This window comes from Trichosurus vulpecula, chromosome 2, assembly GCF_011100635.1.
Source record: "Trichosurus vulpecula isolate mTriVul1 chromosome 2, mTriVul1.pri, whole genome shotgun sequence".
Taxonomy (NCBI): Eukaryota; Metazoa; Chordata; class Mammalia; order Diprotodontia; family Phalangeridae; genus Trichosurus; species Trichosurus vulpecula.
In genome coordinates, this window is record NC_050574.1 from 418,204,687 (window position 1) to 418,214,167 (window position 9,481).

Genomic DNA, 9,481 nt, shown 5'->3' on the forward strand with positions numbered 1-9,481 from the left:
GTGAATATCAGTTCACTGAACCCAGATGGCTCTGGAGGAGAAGGTGAGGCTGGTGACCTTGCACAGCCCTCCCTCACTTAAATCAAAGTCAGCTGCAAGTCATGTCATCAGTTCCCTGATGTCATGGTCCTCTTCGAGAACGAAAGACCAACACAGCGATAGTTAGCTAATACAGACAAAGATAAAAGTGATCTTTAGTTCCATAGCAGATGTTCAGTCGTTTTACACTCTACTTGACCCCATTTTGGGTTTTCTTGGTAAAAATACTGGAGTGGTCTGTCAGATTGGCTAACATGACAAAACAGGAAAATGATAAATGCTGGAGAAGATTTGGGAAAATAGGAACACTGTTACATTGTTGATGGAGTTGTGAACTGATCCAGTCATTCTGGAGAGCAATTTGCAACTATACCTAAAGGGCTATAAAAACATGCATACCCTTTGGCCCAGCAATACCACTTCTTGGGCTGTACCCAAAGAGATCATACAAGTGGGAAAGGGACCCGTATGTACAAAAATATTTATAGCAGCTCTTTTTGTAGTGGCAAAGAATTGGAAATCAAGGGGATGCCCATCAATTGGGGAATGGCTAATGGTATATGAATGTAATAGAATACTATTGTGCTATAAGAAATGAGGAGCAGATAGACTTCCTAATAACATAGAAAGAGCTATGTGATTTGATGCTGAATGAGGGGAGTAGAACCAGGAGAACATTACACACGATTACAGACACATGGTATCTGTAATGACTAACTTTGATAGACTTGGCTCTTCTCAGCTCCAAAGACTCATGATGGAAAAAGCTATACACATCCAGAGAAAGAATTATGGAGTCTGAATGCAGATTGAGGCAAACTGTTTGCTCTCCTTTTTTTTTTCCTTCTATTTTGGTTTTGTTCTTTCTTTCCCATGATTCATTCCATTGGTTATAATTCTTCTTTACAACTTGACTATTGTGTAAATAAGTTTAATGTGAAGGTATATATAGAACCTATGTCAGACTGCATGCCGTCTTGGGGGGAAGGGGGCAGGAGAGGGAGGAGGATAAAATTTGCAACCCAAAAACTTGTGGAACTGAGTGTTGTAAGCTAAAAATAAAAAAATACATTAAAAAATACTGAAGTGGTTTGCCATTTCCTTCTCCAGTTCATTTTACAGATGAAACTGAGGCAAACAGGGTTAAGTGACTTGCCCAGGGTCACACAGCTCATAAGAGTCTGAGGCCAGATTTAAACTCAGGAAGATGAGCCTTCCTGACTTCAGGCCTGGCACTCTATCCACAACCTCAGCTTCCTGCCCCTTTGTACCATAGTAAGTCACCATTAATTAAATTACTTCTTCCTCTGCCAGAGTGGAGTGATGTGTTACATCATCACTCGCTTATGCACCTGTGGCCTACTTTGTTGCTTCTACTAGTTAGGAGCATGCTTGCTTAGCTATCCTTGCAAGATCATAATTATAACTGACACTGAGTTACCCGCCAGCTGTTTGACATGAGGTGAGGGAGGTATGTAATAACTAGTCCCATCCTCTTGGCTACAGCCTGAGTAATAGGGGGCTTATATTAACTGGATGGAAGAGCTTCTTTTCTGAAGTTAGCAAAGTAGGACCTGTAGATTCAAAACTCATTTGTCTCTTTAAAAAGATTGGGTGGACATTGAGCCTAAGGTCTGGCATCAAGCTTAGAATACAGAGAGTCCGGTGTTTCCTCCAACCTCATAGGTTGAAGTGAGCATAGTTGGGGCCCCTCCAGAATTGGTGGTCTGGGTAGGAAGTGACCAGCCTAGTTAAATTTTGAGAGACTTATCACTGGGTTAGCCTCCTGGTGATTGGACTGCTATTTTGACTAGGAACACTAGAATGGAAGTAGTAGAGGGGACTTAAATATCCAAGTTTTCTGATGGCTCTGGTTCCTTTTCCTCAATTTTCTTCTTCCTGTTGGGTAGAAAGGTAGAGGAGAGTGTTGCTTCTTCTTCTCCTAGAGAACAGAGCAGCATGGATAGCATCGGCTCTTCTCTGAGATTTCCCAAGTGGTCCAGCAGTAGGTAGAAGCACTGCCCTCCCTACCTGGCTGGCAAGAGAAGACTCAGCAATGTCTCTCTTCCTTACCTTCCCTCCCTCTCTTCTTGCCTCTCTCTCCTCTCTTCCTCATGTATATATGTATGTGTGATTTTAAGAAACATACTTCTAAAAGTTATTTTGGTGGATTCAAAAATTTTTACTGAGGTAGGAATTCCCCCTAGACATTTATGTGCTTAAGTATCTGTTTCCTGATCTTGAACAAAATTGCTTGTTTTTTTAGGTAAGGGTTGACCAGCCAAGCATCCATTGCTCATTTGTCCACTACATTGCCTAAAAGATCCTAAGGTAGAGAGCACGTTGGCTTTTGACAAACTTGTTGTGCTCTAGCCTCTTTAACAGATTATTGATAGAGAGGGCAGTCCTTTTGACATACTGACATATTGTTTTATCTTGGCTCAGTTTCCCTAGAAGGAAGCCACATTCTTACTGTTTTTGTGTGCACAGGGAGAAATGGCTTCAATTGTCTAAACACAGGGGAAATCCAGTTCTTAGACCTCAAGGAATGGTGGCAAAAGTACCTGTGAACCAAGACTAAATTATTATGACAGCCTGTCTGCCCTTAGTTATGACCTGACCAGTAGACCATTCATAATTTTAGCTGTACAACATCAGCCTCCACTGAAGTCTTTCTCAGATGTGTCACTATGATATGAATGAGACCCTGGGGTCCCCAAGGCTATGCCAATGAAGCATGAGCTCTTGCAGATTCTTTCTAGCTAGAAGGGCTTTGTGTATTGGCTATATGACCAGCTTTATGTCTATCATCTGAGGCCTGGAACAATGGAAACAACACTGGATTTGGAATCAAAGGACATTGGTTTGAATTTCTCTTCTTCTAGTCGCCATATTGTAACTTCGGGCAAGCAAATGAACTCCAATGGGCATCAGCTTCCTCATCTATATATAAGATCCCTCTAAGGTCTCTTCCACTTTTAAAACATTCCATCAATAGGATAGCTGGACAGCTAGCTAGCATGAAATATTGATAGAGCATTTATGAAGTTCTTACATGCAGGGTACTGTACTAAATTCTGGAACTGCAAATAAAAACAAAATAGTCCCTATCCTCAAAGAGAGCATATTCTAATAGGGGAAAGACAACCCTAAAAGGGGAGCTAGAAGGAAGAAGGGATGGTGGTGACAGGCAACTGTTGAGGAGGTAGAGAAATCTGGAGAGTGAGTGGAACAGGGAGTGAAGTGGTCATGGGTGGGACCCCTCAAGAAATGGCGGTCCAGGATAGGAAGCTCCTGATATGGAGAGTGGGTCTCAGGAAGAGGTTTCTCCAAGGTAAGAAGTTGGTTAGTGAGGAGGCAAAGTGGGGAGAGTAACTTTAGCAGAGTGAAGTGAGCATAGTTGGGGCCCCTCCAGAATTGGTGGTCTGGGTAGGAAGTGACCAGCCTAGCTAAATTTGGAGAGACTTATCACTGGGTTAGCCTCCTGGTGATGATTTTTTTTGGCTGCAGCAATTCTTGAACATTTTCCACCAAGTCACAGAGGAGTTTGTAATCTAGGTCAGTGGACAGGGTAGGTACCCAAAGAACAATGAATCCAAGAATCCTTGAAATTAATCTTACTTCATTTGTTTTATTTCAGTGTCACATTGTTGGAGTTTCAGGATGTGCTGTGGTCAAACCTTCCCAAAGAATTCAGTCAGACCACCTCTAATCCAAGTACAGGCATTTATTGAGATCGATGCCTCCCATGAAGCAGGCTAAGTTCCAAGCAACTTCAGAGAAAGCAAGATGGATTTTTATAGGGTAAAGATACAATTACATTACAGAAATTATGAATATTAAAAAGGCAAGAGGGGTTTGTTAAGAGATTAGGCAGTATGGGAGGAGTCCCAGACACAGCAGAACTTCATATTCGATCACTCACAATGGGTACAGAAAAACCTATTTTAGGGGACTTGTATGTATGATAACGATATAATAAGCCTATGTCATAAGTTCACCCAAAGCTTTTGCTATTATTGCACAGGTGCCTACTTAGGGAAAGTCTCTTGTTTTGGGGTCTACGTTCTGCTTGGGCATCCTGTGGTGCTGCTTTCTGATTGGCCAGAGTATTGTGGTCCTGTCTGAGTCTAGATGGATGTGGTTGCTGTTGAATGCATGGACACACCTGCTGTTTCTGTGGGAAATATGAGGAATGGGCCTGGGGGCAGTGGCTAGCTAGAGGCAGTGGCTGGGATCCCATCACATGGACACGTCTGCTGTTTCTGTAAGAAATATGAGTTCATGGACACACCTGTGGTTCTAGTGAGCAGTGAGGCATATACGAAGAAGTTAGGATATTAAGCGGGGGAGTGGCTAGGTAGGGGCAGTGGTCCTGCTGTTCAGTGGGGCCCACAAGGAAGTTAGAATATTGGGGCTGGAGCCAGCTTTATTAGGATTTCATCAACATCATCTTAAAAATGGAAAATTTGAGCTTCAGTCACAGGTGAAATTTGGTTACTATTCACTTATGGAGTGTCACCTTTCTGATAATTGCTGTGGAACTTCGCAAAGCACCAAGCAGGAGTATCTGGTCATGTATGCAGTGAGGAAAATAGCTCTCTGCTGGTTCTCTGCAATGGAAATTTACTTGCATGACTAAAAGATTGGGATTGAAAGTTTTGTTTCAATTTGGTTCAAGATACCAAGCTAATTCAATAGCTTCCTTGATGTCCTTGGCTGACTAGAAAAGTATTAACTTGATCTCCACACAAATGTTCAAATAATGGAGCAAAGCTACATTTCACACAGTGTTGTCTAATAGCAATACTATTTTTTTAAAATGTTAAGTTGTATTGATACCTTTTGTTTCCACATCACAGACATGACTTGCTATAGTCCCTCCCAGAATCCTCCATTGTAATGATGAAAAACAGTTACATAAAACTAAAAGACCTAGAAACCGCATTTGACAATGCATGTAACATTCTACATCTACAAGTTCCCCACAGCCATAGCAATTTGAAGGGCAAACTGAAAAACCTCCAGGCTGGCTGAATTTTAGAGAGGTTAAATTAACTTGGCAAGACCAAATAGCGAATCAGTGGCAGATTCAGGATTAGGACCTGGGTACCCTGACTCTAAATCCAATATCTTTTGCATGGCACCATGTTGTACCTTATTAAATTTCAATTTTAAAACATTGGATTATAAGAATGGCTTTTGCACTTGAACAATAAGATTTCTAGAAACTACACTTGACTTTTGATTATTCATGAAGAGATTTTCCATTTTGAAGGTTGTGACAATTTAGGGCCTCTTCCATACTTCCTACCTACTCTCAAATTGCCAATAAGAAGGCTGACCCAGAAAAGGGTACAAGCTAGCACAGGATAAAATGAATGGCTGAGTATGAAAGTGCATGTGATCATATTTATGGAAGCACTTCAAAGTCATAAGTGATTTGGAATTATACGTTACTTTAGGTAAGATGCATGGACCTTGAGGGAGGGGCACCCTCTTCTCCACCAAGGGGTTCTGGCTCTGGGTTTATGTGGATCAAGTTCATGGTCTGGAAGAGTAAGATCCTAACTTGAGGGATTTGTACTCTGTTCCTATCGTGTTCATTTCAGAGCAGAATTCCACTAAAAATCTCTTTTATTTCCTTATGTTTGGCTAAGGTCTAGGTGTTAGAAAGGTATTCTAGAAAGGTGTTCAATGTACAAGGAAGATCAGGTATAGAACAACTATTTATGTCTTCCACCCCAAAAATAGATGCTTAAAACAAAATAAACTCATAAGCAAACATTGACAAATGTTTAAAACATGAGCATGCATTGACAAATACTTAAAATATGATGCAGTAGCCTATCATTATTATAATATCCTGGGAGGCAAACACTCCCAGAAGACTTGTGGGTTTACTGAATAGATATTTCATTTTCACCTCTGACCATTGCTATCTGTGAAACTTGAAATTTAGATATCCTAGCGAGCTTGGGCTTGGCTTGGATTCTTAATTTTTTTCCTATGCAGAATTTTCCATACACGGTCTGAGCATCTTTATTTTGGGCCCTAGCATCAGGCCGCGGTTTGCCCTCAGGGTTTTTGGATTAGCCTAGAGAAGTAGGAAGTAGTTCATGGCTCCAGCCCCCATTAGTGTGCTTCCTCCTGAGATTATTAGTTGAAGATCAATTTAGTTAGCCAACTTTAAATAGTTCGATGCAAAACATTCTTCCCCCTTGCCCAGAAAAAATGTTTGTGATGTATTCTCCTATAAGTATGTGTGTGTGTGTGTGTGTGTGTGTGTGTGTGTGTGTGTGTGTATATATGTGGAGAGAGAGAGTGAGTGTTCATGGGAAAGTGGTTTCAACCTTAGAGGTCACATGTGGCAAAGCTTAAACTCAAAGTTCCTGGTTGCTGGAAATCATTGTCTTCCATTTGTGGAAAACTCAAGAAATTCCCCTTAATCAGGGTGAATCTATGTCCAGTTTGTCCTTGGCTCCTGATGCAGACAGTGTTGCCCGCCTCTGTTGCTCTAGAGAGACAATGCTAGAGCGCTGAATTTGAGAGATGGCCAATCCAAAATCTTCTGGACCCTCCCAAGCTCACAAGGCCCTCCTCTAGCTAAGGAAGGAGACCTGACCAAGGCTGAAGCTAAGGCCTCTCCTCTCCACCCCTCAAAATGGTTTCTTCCTCAGATGTTCCATCTAACTCATTGCTCTTATAAAGGATGTAGGGTGATAAAATCCCTCAGCCAATTAGAACAGACTACTTGTCCAAGGTCATTTCATTTCCCCAGTGGCTTTTAAAGACTCTGATTGAGTAAATTTCAATCAACTCCACTATTACAGTAGCATCCTCTTAGAAGCAGTCTCTTCTTTTGAAGATCACCTCCTGCTGAGGAACAAAATCTTAGACCCAGGATCTCCTAAGACAGCTCAAGGCTAGAAACATCCACTTCAGAATTGTGATTCAGTCACATGTTCTCAGGGAAAGAAACCTAAAGCAGAGAGGCAACCAGGGATTTGAGGTCTGGCCTTAGGTTTATCCAGGCCAGCATGCTTTTGTTGCCATGTGCTAGCATCAACCTTGGCTGCTTCTGAGAAGGGGAAGGGGGAAGAGAAGGGAAATCTCTCCCTCTACTCTTACTAGAAATCCAAGGGAAACTTATAGAGTCCCAAGATGCTCAAAACAGGGTATGTGAGAAAAAGGGAGAGACTTGTTCTCAACTTTTAAAGATGAATGAATGGGCAGCTCTCTCTCCCTGGCTCAGTCTTCAATCCTCTTTGGCAGAGTTTTCCCTTTCACAGTTATCAAAGGACCAACCAGGAATTTCTAGTCATGTATATCCTTTATCAAGAGGTTAATGCATATGTCTAATACCATGAAGCCAGAACATGTGTTTCATAGGTTCACACCTCTTACATTAATAAGTATCAACTTCTTTATTTATTTGTTATTTATTACTGTGGCTGCTCTTTCAGCACCTGGCTTAGGGAGAGAAAGAGTTGTCTTACTGTTCTGGTATTTGTATGTTACTTTGGTTGTCAACATTATGTTATTTAGCTTTTGAGTTTTATGTTTTATAGAAGTGCACAATTAATTTAACTCTATTGGACTGCACAGAGGATGCTGGATTTAGTGTCAGAGGAGCTGGGTTCAAATGCCAGTTCTGCCTCTATTCCACTTGTGTGATCTTGGGCAAATCATTTCACTTTTGTTTCCTCATCTGTTAAAGAAGGAGGCTGGATTAGATACCATCCAAGGTTTCTTCCCTGTGCCTTCACATGGTCTCGTAGATGAGATGGGATGGGAGAATGCAGTGAGGTCTATTCAGTTCCCTCTCCACCACAAAGAGATCAGATTTAATTTATTTAAGTCCTTCCCTGAAAAGAGAGCATGAGCAGTAAACAACAATATAGAAATAGGCCTTGTAGATGAGTCATCTATGTAGTATCAATGACCTTTTAAAGAGTAATGTTTCCAAAATTAATTAAGATCTATTTGAATGATAATGCTAATTAGTGTCAGATGCATAGATTAGGTCAGTGGTTTTAAACTTTTTTCTGCCAGATTACTTGAATGGAACAAAATATCTCACGGACTACTTCAAATAATCTCTTTTGCCACTAACTCCAACTCTCTTCACTCCTTTCCTCCACCTCTGCCCCACCCCTAAAAAACCCTCACTCTGGAAACTGTTTTCACAGAACAGGGCCCTTTGAAACACTCTGTTTTGGGTTACTAGTTATATAATAGCCACCTGTGCACCAAAGTCTCTCCAAGACATTTCAATTACACTTCATTATTCTCTGGGAAGCAAACTCTTCAGCCTCTTCTACGTGGAGGGAATTGAATCAATGGTCCTCCACACATGCTCACAAGGAAAAGCTAGTCCCATTACATGAGAATGTACAATGCTTGTTACCAGCTGGTTGCTGTTGCAAGTCATGATATCACCTTCCTGGTGTCATGGTCCTCTTCCAGGACCAAAGACAAACAAGGAGAGCTACAAAAGTGAATTCCTTACTTGATCACTCCATGATTTAGTTCTTTTCCTTGGGGATGCTGTGGATTAGTTGTAGTTTAAGCTACAGTATAATCATCCAAATCCTTTTTATTTGGTAACTTCATTTCTTTAAGTTATCCATAGTTTTAAACATAAAGTAAATCAAAGAACAGACTTTAAAAAAAAATTCAGCATTGCTTTTTTTTTTTTTTAAACCTGAAAACTAGGGCTCAAGTTTTTTCTTTTTTTTTTTGGAGTCATTTTTATATGGCTCTTGAAATTCCTGGGTCCTGACATTACTGTGTTGCACTGAGGCTAGAAAACACTTCCAAGAAGAATCACAGTACTTTAAGTTAAGACCTTGCAGCCATCATTGTGGGAGCAACTTTGTGGAAAAGGGGTCTGATGTCCCTGCCACTATCAATACCAACTGCCACAGGACTCTGAGAAGAATAAAACCCAGTCTCGTCCCTACAGTCACAGTTTAGGGAAGTGGCCCTTCTGGGAATGCAGCACCTTCTCCCTCAGCAACTGCATCAAAAAACATTAAGAAAAGAAAGTTCTACTGTGCCCAAAGGGCTATAAAACTGTACATACTCTCTGACCCAGCAATATACTACTAGGTCTGTATCCTAAAGAGATCATAAAAATGGGAAAGGGACCCACATGTACAAAAATATTTATAACAGCTCTTTTTGTGGTGGCCAAGAACTGGAAATTGAGGGGATGCTCACCAATTGTGGAATGGCTGAACAAGTTGTAGTATATGAATGTAATGGAATACTATTGTGCTATAAGAAATAATGAGCAGGCAGACTCCAGAAAAATCTAGAAAGACATATCTGTACTGATGCTGAGTGAAGTGGGCAGAACCAGGAGAACATTGTACACAGTAAAAACAACATTGTGCAAGGACTAACTTTGATAGACTTAGCTCTTCTCAGTAATGCA